The following is an 11,466-nucleotide window of genomic DNA, read 5'->3' as shown; positions in this document are numbered from 1 at the left end:
TCACTGTCTTGTCTTTTTTTCTTAGATTGAACTGTAATATTGTCATTTAAGTTTTTGTGATCATCTTGTGAAATAACGATAAGAAACATCAACCCTGCGTGTGGCAACCAAGTCATTACAAACATGTCCAAAACCTGATATCCGGTAACACTAGTTCTTCAAATGCTAATGAAGTGACCACTGCACTATTTGAAGGGTTGCACAGCTCACACACGTTAGTTGTTTTTTTCAACAACTATTACATGAGATTTCTTGTCTTTTTAAAAGAGTATCTTTTGTGACATAATACTAACATTTTATGGATTTTTTTTAGTTGGTTGCACAATACATAATTGTATTTAATCACGTTTTTAGTGGAAGTATGCTGTTGGCAAAGATATTGACTAAGACCCAATCCCATTCCTCTCACTTGGCCCTGAGAACCCTCCAGTGAGGTCCCTCCATAGGGAAGTCCCCTCAGTGAGTGGAGTTCAAAGTGAAGATTGTCCCATAAGAAATTGGACGGGACTTGCAAGGTTCCACCCCAGTCCAGTTGATGGCCGTAACACGAATTGGCTGGTTACAAAAAAAAATCTTCCTCAGCCCATCCCGATTTGGGAATATCTGCTCCAATTTGCAAAAGCAAGGTCACAATAATTGAATAAATATGAACATTCTTGTACCAGTGAAGCTTTTGGGATTGCGTCATCCGGACAAGGCCAAGCTGATTGAAAAGGTGTCACGAAAATGGGAGAAGAGGACGAAGAATCTTCAACCGGCGTGGCCACAAGGGGGTACGTTTGATGCATACACTTGTGGCGTCAAGGAGGTGAGAATCATGGACTACAAGTCTGGCAAAGATAGCAAGAAACGACGGGAGAAGAGGAATACTGAAGAGGACATTTTGAAGCTGTTAAAGACTTAAGGTGTGCATTATAAGGAGAAAATTAGGGAAGGACTGAGTCGACTAAAAGATAAATCATTGAACGCTGATACGACAACTGGATCGGCTGGGTTGTATCCAACTTTGGTCGGAACAATGAAAATAAATGGGGATTTCAAATATGATGGAGAAGGAGACGAGATGAGATCGCCAACACGAAACCTGGGAAACGCGCCAACAAGTCCTCAACATCATCCTATCCTGAAGCATTGTAGCACGGGGAGAAAGTTTGACGGAGCAGAATGTAAAGAACCGCTTGACTGCTATGCAGGTGCCCGGCAAACCATCCGGAACTTGGAAGAAGAACGGCAAGGGGCGATTCGCGCTACAATTCAAAAATTGGAGGAAGAACTGGACAGTCTTCACACAAGAACTGAGGCAGGAAGGAACAGCGAAAGACCTGGACCGTCAACGAGTGCAACCGGAATTTATGACCTAAGATATAGGCCAAATATCCGGCCGCCGGAGAGATATACAGACCCTGGTCAGTTTCCGATTCTAACCAAGGGAAACAAAGGTCAGTACATCCCTTGGCAGACGCTCGACCTTGCTGGACTGATTTCCCGACTGCCAGACATACATGAAGGTGCTGGGAAGTGGATTCGACGGTTTGTTGAAGAGACTATTGGCAAGCTGCTGGCCATCGGCGATATCAAGTCAGTATTGGCGCAATGTGTAGGTGCTTCAGCGATGGAGAATCTTTTGCGTCACAGCAACAATGGATGGATGGTCGATGTGATGGCGGATGGAACTGAATTTAACGCCTAACGTGCAGTAGTGTGGAGAGCACTACGGGATGAATACCCTGCCAAGATCGACCCTAAGGCATTAAAAGGTGAAACTCTCTGCGAAACTGAGAACCCAGCTTCATACATCGGCAGGCAGCTCAAACGATTGAAGCAGGAAACAGAGGAAGAAGTGGAGAACAGCCCTATACTTTCGACTCTGTTCCGCAATGCAGTCATCGGAGCCCTGCCAATACGAGTTCAGAGTAAGCTGGAAGATGTCGTAGGGTTAACCTCAATGCCATACAGGAAGTTCCGCGACCATGTTGTCCACGCTATTGAAAAATTCAGAAAGGATCAACAAAGGCAACAGGACTTAGAAAGAGCTGAACAACGGAAACTCACTCAGATGCAGCTCTCTGACCTGCAAAATTAAATTGAAGACTCAAGCACCTGTACTTGACCAACCCTTCCAAACAAGCATGACGGCGCCGCCTATCGTCTATTACCATACCAGAGGCGACACAAGCTGGTACTACCCGTGGTAAAAAAGGACTTTGGAGATCACATGAAAGACTGATTATTGCTCCAGTGTCACTGCTGACTATGTTGATATCAGAAGCGGACAATATAGATCATTGTGCAAGGGGGGAGGTTGTAAAAAAGCTGAAAAAACAAGGTTACTGGTCTCCATATTTACAGGCCACTGTAGACAAAGTGCTCAACCAGTATGAAATCTGTGCAGAGAATAATATCATAAAATGTAGCAGTTCCATCAAAAGATCTAGGTGCGGAAACAGTAATTAAGTTTTTGATCAGAGATGTTATTCCGCGATTTGGTATACCGTCAGAAATAAGCTCAGATAACGGTGCGGCATTTGTTCAAAAGGTTGTGAAGGGCATCCCACAAAAAATTACACATCAAACAACGATTGGGTGCGGTGTATCACCCACAAAGTCAGGGGATGGTGGAAAGAGTAAATGGAACATTAAAATCAAAGATAAACAAGATCTGTGCGAGTACTAAGCTCAACTGGGTGGATGCGCTACCGTTAGCGCTGATGAGTTATCGCATGCAAACTCATCAATGACACATTTAACACCGCATGAAATGCTAACAGGCAGACCAATGCCAGCGCCGGATCTGAGAGGTCCCTATAAGCTTGAGCAACTGCAAACTGAACTGAGAGACCATATGAGACAATTGACGGCTGTCCAGAAGGCCATCTACCTGCAGGTGAAGAGACAAGAGTCCAAGGTCGAACAACCATTCAAGAAGACGGTGGTCCCAGGGGATCTCGTGTACATCAAGGTGTTTCGACGTGAGGGACCATACACCGTCGTGAGGGCAATGCGACCGCAGTCCAGGTCGAGGGCAGCTCAACCTGGTATTATCTGAACCACTGTACCAAGGCTCACGCTGCCACCGTCAATGAGACCAACCAAGATCAATAGGGCAGTAACGTTAAATTAGGAAAACAAGATGTGTATGATAAAGTTGTGTGTGGTAATAAGTTGTCTGATATGGTTGTTACTAGGAGCAGAGCTCGAGAAATCGCAGCGACGGATGGAAATCCCGGGTCCGGAAGTGCAGCCGGAGAATCGAACAGCGGCGCTGCAGTTGCAGACCTTGACGCATCAAAGAGACAGCAGCCCGGTCAAGTGTGACACTACGGCAAATGCAGATAAAACCCCCTTCCCCAACCTCAAATTCCAGCATTGTCAGTCAGATAACATATCTATGTGATTGACTTAAAACACAGTATTCACTTCATATGTCATTCATCTACTCCCTTTCACCGTGACAGTCCGTAATTTCCGGAATGGAAATTGCCCATCCAGATCATGGCCGTACCCCCAACCTACGCTGACCTTGGAAAGTCTGCTCGGTATGTTTTCACTAAGGGATACGGCTTCGGGCTTATCAAGCTGGACTTAAAAACAAAGTCTGAGAATGGACTGGAATTCACCAGCACGGGCTCAGCCAACACGGAGACCAGCAAGGTGGCTGGCTCTCTGGAAACCAAGTACAAGTGGTCTGAGCACGGACTTACCTTCACAGAGAAGTGGAACACTGACAACACGCTGGGCACTGAAATCACGATCGAGGATCAGTTGGCCAAGGGTCTCAAGCTGACATTTAACTCCTCCTTTTCACCAAACACTGGCAAAAAAGGGGGCAAGCTGAAGACTGGCTACAAGTGCGACCACATCAACCTCGGCTGTGACGTCAACTATGACATCAATGGCGCAGCTGTGCACGGCGCTGGCGTGGTGGGCTTCGAGGGCTGGCTGGCCTGCTACCAGGTGACATTTGAGGCCGGCCGCAACCGAATCACCCAAAGCAACTTTGCTGTTGGCTACAAGACGGACGAGTTCCAGCTTCATACCAATAAAAATGATGGCACCGAGTTTGGGGGCTCCATTTACCAAAAGGTGTATAATCAGCTGGAGACGGCCGTCAATCTGGCTTGAACTGCCGGCAACAGCAACACTCGCTTTAGCATCGCCGCTAAGTACCAGATTGACCCAGACGCGTCCTTCTCTGCAAAGGTGAACAACTCCAGTCTCATAGGCCTAGGATACACTCAGACTCTAAAGCCAGGCATCAAGCTGACGCTGTCCGCCCTCCTCGATGGCAAGAACATCAATGCCGGTGGCCACAAGCTGGGTTTTGGACTTGAGTTCCAGGCGTAAAGGTTTATGTGGAACTTTTCACTGATGCCTCCTCAAGCCCACACCCAGAATTCACATTTAGATGAAAAGTAATGAAGCCCTCACAACGCCTACTCCTTCCAATTCCTCTGTAGATATGTGCATCAGTTTGAGGAATGTCAATCCCCCGACCCAAGAGGTCTGCAGTGCCTCTCACAGTTAAAGGACCACGTTTAAGGGAATATGTTTTGACATTGTTTGATCATTTTCTGACATTGCAAAACAGAATTCTGACCAAACGTTGAATACTCTACATTCCTCCCTTTGTCTTTATCACGGTTATTGGGGGCGTGATCCCACAGACACCTTTGGAAAACTTTGGGCGTTTGCTGAAGATGACACCTGATTGTCGTTGTGTCGGTAGGTGACATTGGGCCTACAGTCCCTTCTTGGTTCCACAAGAAATTATTTTTCTTGAGTCTTGGGTCCTTGGTGGCCTGGATGAGATTGGTCAGGTGGGAGAAGTTGTCACATCATCGTAGGTCCCAAATCATCAGTTACATCGTCATAGTTACCCAAGTATGGATTAGTATGACCCACACCACTTATTTGTCACACAAAATTTCAGGTTTGGGTGCTTTTCCAAAAACAATTTAAAAAAAGCCCATTAAATTAAAAATAAAAATAAAGCAATACTATTGCACTAAGTATGGGCAGAACAATTCAGTGCAGTTTTTCTCAGTCTTTTGACACAAGCTGGTGGTGCGACAAAACAAGAGAAAAAAACGAATTTTGGTTGAGTTTAAGCGAATTCGGTTTGGATTTTGCTTATCTTTACAAATGTTTGCTAAGAAAAAAATGCTTGTTTAGATGCGCACTGCTGATGGCAATGGGAAAATCTGATTCCCCAGTGGGTTTTCAGGGCTTTTTACCCCAAACTACAAATATTATAAAAAGGACATCGGACATAGCAGCCTGAAGCAGGTGTGTCACCAAACACTTTGGGTCATGAGAGATTTGCCAAGTTAGAGTAAAGTCATTGTATACTTACTGGAATATTTTGCCAGCACATTTGTATTATTGGTGACGTCCTCAGCAACAGCAAACCACATTTGTCAGGCATCAGGTGCCCGGAAATATTGTAAGGTCTGGCTGTGTCAACCGAACTTTTCGAACATGGGTTTCGTCTCATGGTCTCATCCTCAAGTTTTGAGGATCTACTCCCCCTTTTTGGCTCTAGGGTTTGGACTCAGAAAAACTGATTATAAACCACCAAGCCACACAGAGAAACACCCATGAAACGTACCCGCGTTATTTAAAGAGAGGGCTCGCTTTCCCGTGCCAACGTCAACCAGACTGACTTGTATGAGTGGAAGGCAACCTTTCTTTTGTACGGGTGGGCGGCTATGTTACGAACTTACCCAGGGACTGGTCTGGTATGCTCTCACGACCTTCAATCGAAACGTTGGGTAGCTTTTAATTTTTTTAATTGGGGAAATGTCGTTGATTTTGCTAATTCTTTATTGGCAAGTTATATATTTGTCGTGTTCATTGTCAGCCTACAAAACGGAATTCTGAGCATTACGTTGAATAATCTACACTGGTAAAATAAATTGTATTTGCTCAGTTTGTGATAAAAACAAAATGAGTTATAAAGTAAGCTTTAAAGACACTCAAGAACTCACACTGATGAAAAACTGTTTTCTTGTTCAGTTTGCAGTCAGATTATCTAGTTAATTAAAAACTCGGGGTCACAAGTGATAGTGAGACCAGCAGTCATCACTCTGCTTGATATGAGCTTACAGTTTGCACTGAATGAACACATTTGTGTACTTTTGACGTCAGTGATATGTATTAGCTTATCCTTTTTTAGGAGGCCAACATGTGTGGAGGAGAGGCCGACGGGAGCCTCGGTCAGATCGGCCCCAACTTTTCCCGGAAACCCCATTCGAGGCACAGCAATTATCATGGCAGGCGAGTCCATGGGCCGAATGGGCGGGAAATACGACAGCACGGCAGGAGGAGAGCCCCCGGGAGGCGGGGCCGTTGCCGACGGCCGACGCGACAGGAGCTCAGTCATCAGAGCTAATTGCTCCTGCTGGCCCTGCTTGTTCTGTAGATTTCGCTGGAACAGCAGTTGAAGGGCGGTGACGTCACTGGACAATTGCCAGACCCCACCCCCTGTCCGGTGCAACTGCTGCAGAGCGTAGGGAGTTTCCAGCTCTCCCCAATCCGCGATTGTGTGAGCGTTCGCTGGGTCCATTTTGTGGTCGGTCCATACTGTCATGAACCAGAACAGGAAACAGGACCCACTCGAGTAACGTTACCTACAGTTTTATTGGGGGGAAAAAGATAGGAGAGCACACTCAATCCGGAGATCGATGGTCGCGGGGAGTAGGTTGCTCAGCCGCAAAAGTGGGACTTCCGTGGCGAGGGAACGGAAAAGTCGAAATCAAAACAGATCGTGGCGGGAGAAAATCAAGCACAAAAACACAGAAAAAACGGAGATTCGCAGACGGACCGACGAAAGTCTACAGACAGGACAGCGTTTAAGTATTGACAGGGAGCCAATCTGTCAACAAGCTTCAGCTGGCGCCCAAGGGCGCGACCAATTGGGCGCCATGGCGACCGTGACAAGAGCTAGCGCCACATGGCGGGGGCCAGTTGGGCGCCATGACAACCATGACAGATTGATTATATGAAATTGATGACTAACAGTATTTCCCACAATATGTCCTCAGTATGTTCCACTATTGTCTTATCTTTTGGACTACTTTTCAAGCATCTCTTGCATGCACATGTAAATATATGTTAGATCTTATGGAGTTGGCCTAATCAAGACAGCCCCTTTACCCAAAATTTGAATATAGAATATCAAGGCTTGATTGAGTTTGCCTTAATGGGCACGTTTGCCGGAGTCAGGATGAAAAAGCCCAGCTATGTCAAGCCTGCTGTAGAAGTTGGGATAAATGCGTATTTACCAAATCCTCAAATAGACCTCCAAGATCTATCTTAGAATCATGGATCAGAAAAGATAAAAGATTAACTTTCATCTTGGTTTCGTCCAATACCCCCCATGGTTTTAAAAATGTTTTTGAATATGATTGTTATTGTATGAATCTGCAATATATGTATTTTATACCTGTATTGAAAGCTTGCCTTTTATGTGGATTTCATTACCTAGAATCACATGTAAGCATATTAGAATTGCAAATTTGTGACAAATATTATTTGACGATAGTTATGTCGATAAGATTGATTTTAAACTGAATGTGCTTTCGCTGTGATTGAACAAGTTGGTTTTGTTTTGTTTTTAAAACTTACCCTTTGTCTAAAGTATCAAAGTGTGAAGTGGGGCACAGGAAAAACTTGAGCTGTTGTTTTGGGGTTTTGATTATTTTTTTGTCTCTATATGACTGCAATTGTATTTTTTAAACAAGATGTCTTTTGTCTTATATTAATTTGAAATTTTGATTTTTTTTTTGCAATGTATAACTATTGTGCATGGGCTAAGCAGTGTGATTGCCGCCTTCACATTAGCAAATCCAAACCTTTTATTCACTTTTGTTTACAAAAAATAGTTAGCAATTGTAGCTTTTGTGACCTTTTTGTCTTTGTTCTTAGATTAATCTAAATTTTTGTCATTGCATTTTTTTTGTCTTATTTCAAGAGTTTGTAGTTTGAACTGCTTAAGCGAGTTTAATTATTTGAAACCCTTCCAGCATATATTTGAAACTAATTGTTTCCCACTTAACAATTTCCTGAAGTTTTCAAGATTACTTATTTACAGTTTCAGGGTTAGTGGAACAAAATCTACATTTAAACCTCAATGTCTTTGCTAGACATTTTAATGTATGCACTTTGGCTGGGTATATCCCATGAATTATTCCAAAACTAGGTTTCTTGTACTTTGTTTCTTAATAAATAGCAATTGGGTAACAACCAGCTTTTTTCCCGTCAATCAATAGAACATACTTTTTCGAAAAAGACATGGCATATGGAACTGGCACATTTTCCTTTTTACACACTGATCTGATAAGTCTTTTCCTGTGATAATGATTGTTGGACAAGCACATTTTCCCAAACAGTGATGTCCACAGATGGTTTAAAAAATTGCTGGCATCCTTCACCAATTGAATATTTGAATAACATGCAGATGCCCAGAGGGATTGCTGAAACAACGTATACATAGTCACAAGGTGAAATAGGAAAATTGGATATTTCAATGAATTCTACAATATAGATTTCCATTCCGATCAAATAATTGAGAAGATTTGGAAAACACCAGCAAAAGTCATTGAGAAAGCTGCAAAACCAAGGTCTTGTATCATCCAAACCAAACACGGAACTGTTGCTCGGAAAAAACTTGAGCGCCCACAGAAAATGCCTAAGTCAGCTTTCCTGGGTGCTGAACAAGAGACTATTGGTGGCAGTGATTCTGCTATTGTTGTCAATGACACAACTACTAGTTTCTTATTCTTCTTAGACTTCCTCTTCTTCTTTCTGCTGCTTTCACACATGCTTGAAGGAGGGGAGGCCTTGCTAGCTTAGGCCGCCTGGGTACAATGAGGAAGAAGGCTGAACGCCACAGCCTCATCTCCCCAGCCTGGAACATGGCAAAACCAAACCATGGTTCTCCTTTTCCCTATAATTCGTCTGTGGGATGCAAAAAATATTATACAGAGTTTTCTGAGGAGGGTTTTAATTTCCCGCCATGCGGCTAATCCCCAAGACCTTTTTATTCCTTCCCCTCACGTGCTGCTTTGTCTGACCTAAAGGTAGGACAGAAATAATTTTACAATAAACCGTTTGATTGCTGTGCAAATAACATTTCATTTCTAACATGCTATTAAAAACAGCCCATTCATTTAAATGAGTTGATAATCTTTACGGGTTGATGGAACAGTAATTTCATTATTTCGTCCGAATTTCTTCCCTCACTCATGTTTTCTAATACTGCAAGGGCTTTTGTGTCAACAATGTCTTTTTATTCTTTCGTTTGATTCAGTTATTTGTGTGTCGCTACTATTTTCTTTTTGAAATTATTAATCAATATCCATATCAATGAACTGAAAAATGATTAGTCCAAGCTAAAATTGAAATGTATTTACAGTATTGCTACCTTCATGAAAAAATGCGAAATACAATATGAGGCTAGGTCAATTTAATTTGGGTGGGAATCCTGCTGGCCAAACCGGTAACCACCAAATTACATTCTGAATGAAATAAACATAATATAAGCTATTCCTACAGCTATTAGAGCACCCAATAGGTTTTCAACATGTTAAAACATCTCATCTCATCTCATCAGCCGTACCGCTTATCCTCCTCAGGGTCGCGGGGGGGCTGGAGCCCATCCCAGCCATCTCCGGGCAGTGGGCAGGGGACACCCTGAACTGGTTGCCAGCCAATCGCAGGGCACACAGGGACAGACAACTCATTCACTCATTCACACCTAGGGACAATTTGGACCGGTCAATTCACCTGAAATGGAACGTGGGAGGAAACCGGAGTGCCCGGAGGAAACCCACGCAAGCACGGGGAGAACATACAAACTCCGCACAGAAAGTCTGGAGCTGGATTTGAACCCACGACAGGTTCCCATGACATGAACTGTGCCGCACAAGCGCTAACCACTGCGCCGCCGTGCTGCCCATGCTAAAACATATTGTCTGAAAAGGAAGATTTTTGGTGATTGGTTTGTTTTTCCTTGATAATTTTTTTATTTAACTTAAAGGGACATTCTGTAATAGTTTGTACCTTCTATTGGAACAAAAAACAACTTTCATTTAGTAAAATACATTGGTATGAATACTATTCAAAACTACATGAACCATCATACCAACGTTAAGTTTTCTAAGAAATCATAGGTCGATAAATTCGTATTTATTTTACTTTGTGGCACCCCTGTCTTGTTGACGTGAAAGCGGTTATTTTTTATGAAAGCTGCCTGTGGCAGTTGGCAGATTTGGTTAAACTACCATATAATAAATGTCCAAAAGTCTCCAGCACAGAAGAAATTTGTGACAACATTGCCCTTTTTGAAGTGTCCATCATTACAAGAAGTTTTGGGATACCCTGCCCAAGCTGAAATTTGGAACGCTTGCTGGGGATTTTCTTCTATATATATTTTTGTCTGGAAACAACTACGCCAAGGTAGCACTGCTGTTCAAATACACAAAAATAGGAATGGAAAACAGAATCACCTTTTTCACCATACAAAACACATACTGTGTTGATGCCCTCAAAGAGTTTTCCTACCAACTTGTCCGGCCCCCCTGGGGGGAGTTGTCAAGTCAACCTTTGCTACACATATGCGAAATAAAGCCAACCCTCATGCCCAGTAGCTGCCAGATAATTAAATCAATGTAATTAAAGAGAAACACAGTTCAGTATTCATTTCACATGTTTGACTTTGATCATTTTCTGACATTGCAAGAGGTTAATTTGTGTAAGTTCCACTCTTGCGTGAAAGCAGTGTTTCATCAATGTATTCCAGCTGGAGTAGGGAGAGAGAAAAAGAGGGAGAGGAAGGTGGATGCAAAGGTGGGGGTTGGGACGGGGCTAGCTTGTCTGCCTGAAAGAACAATGGTGTCCCAAAGTAAAGTCTTCTACAGCATGATTTTTTTTTAATTGCCTGAAAGGTACTTTTAACGGCGACGTCTGCGGCACAGTTCTGAGGTCATGGGTTCAAATCCAGCTACCAGCCCTCCTGTGCAGAGTTTGCCTGTTCTCCCCATCCTGGTTCGGGATTCCTCCGGGCACTCTGACTTCCTCCCACATTCCAAAAACATGCACTTGAGCCCAAATTGTCCTTAGATGTGAATGAGTTGTCTGTCTGTGTGTGCCCTCGGACTGGCTGGCAACCATTTCATGGTGTTCCTTGCCCACTACCCGAAGATAGCTGGGATGGGCTCCAGCACACCCGCAACCCTACTGAGGATAAGCGGTGCAGATGATGGATGGAAGGATAGATGCATTATTTTAACAGAAACCCTTCGTATCACCTCCAACCAGACAGTCGGAAAAAGACAGGACAAAACAAAATATGTGGTGGGCATCAATTTTGAATAGAAGTGTGTCTTAAGTCTAGATTTAAAATCTTCCACTGAGGTTGCCGATCTTATCTCTGGAGGCAGAGCATTCCATAGCACCGGGGCCCGG

The 11,466-nt window shown here is 43.6% G+C and overlaps 1 pseudogene; it reads left to right on the top strand.

Moving 5' to 3' along the window:
• The first annotated feature begins 1,696 nt into the window (after positions 1 to 1,696).
• Positions 1,697 to 9,175, top strand: LOC148345674 (non-selective voltage-gated ion channel VDAC1 pseudogene; annotated as a pseudogene).
• Positions 9,176 to 11,466: the final 2,291 nt, after the last annotated feature.

This window comes from Urocampus carinirostris, unplaced genomic scaffold, assembly GCF_059441175.1.
Source record: "Urocampus carinirostris isolate Australia breed hairy pipefish unplaced genomic scaffold, RoL_Ucar_1.0 HiC_scaffold_35, whole genome shotgun sequence".
NCBI lineage: Eukaryota > Metazoa > Chordata > Actinopteri > Syngnathiformes > Syngnathidae > Urocampus > Urocampus carinirostris.
Note: the sequence above shows the minus strand (reverse complement) of the source record. Positions and strands in the feature narration are given on the sequence as shown.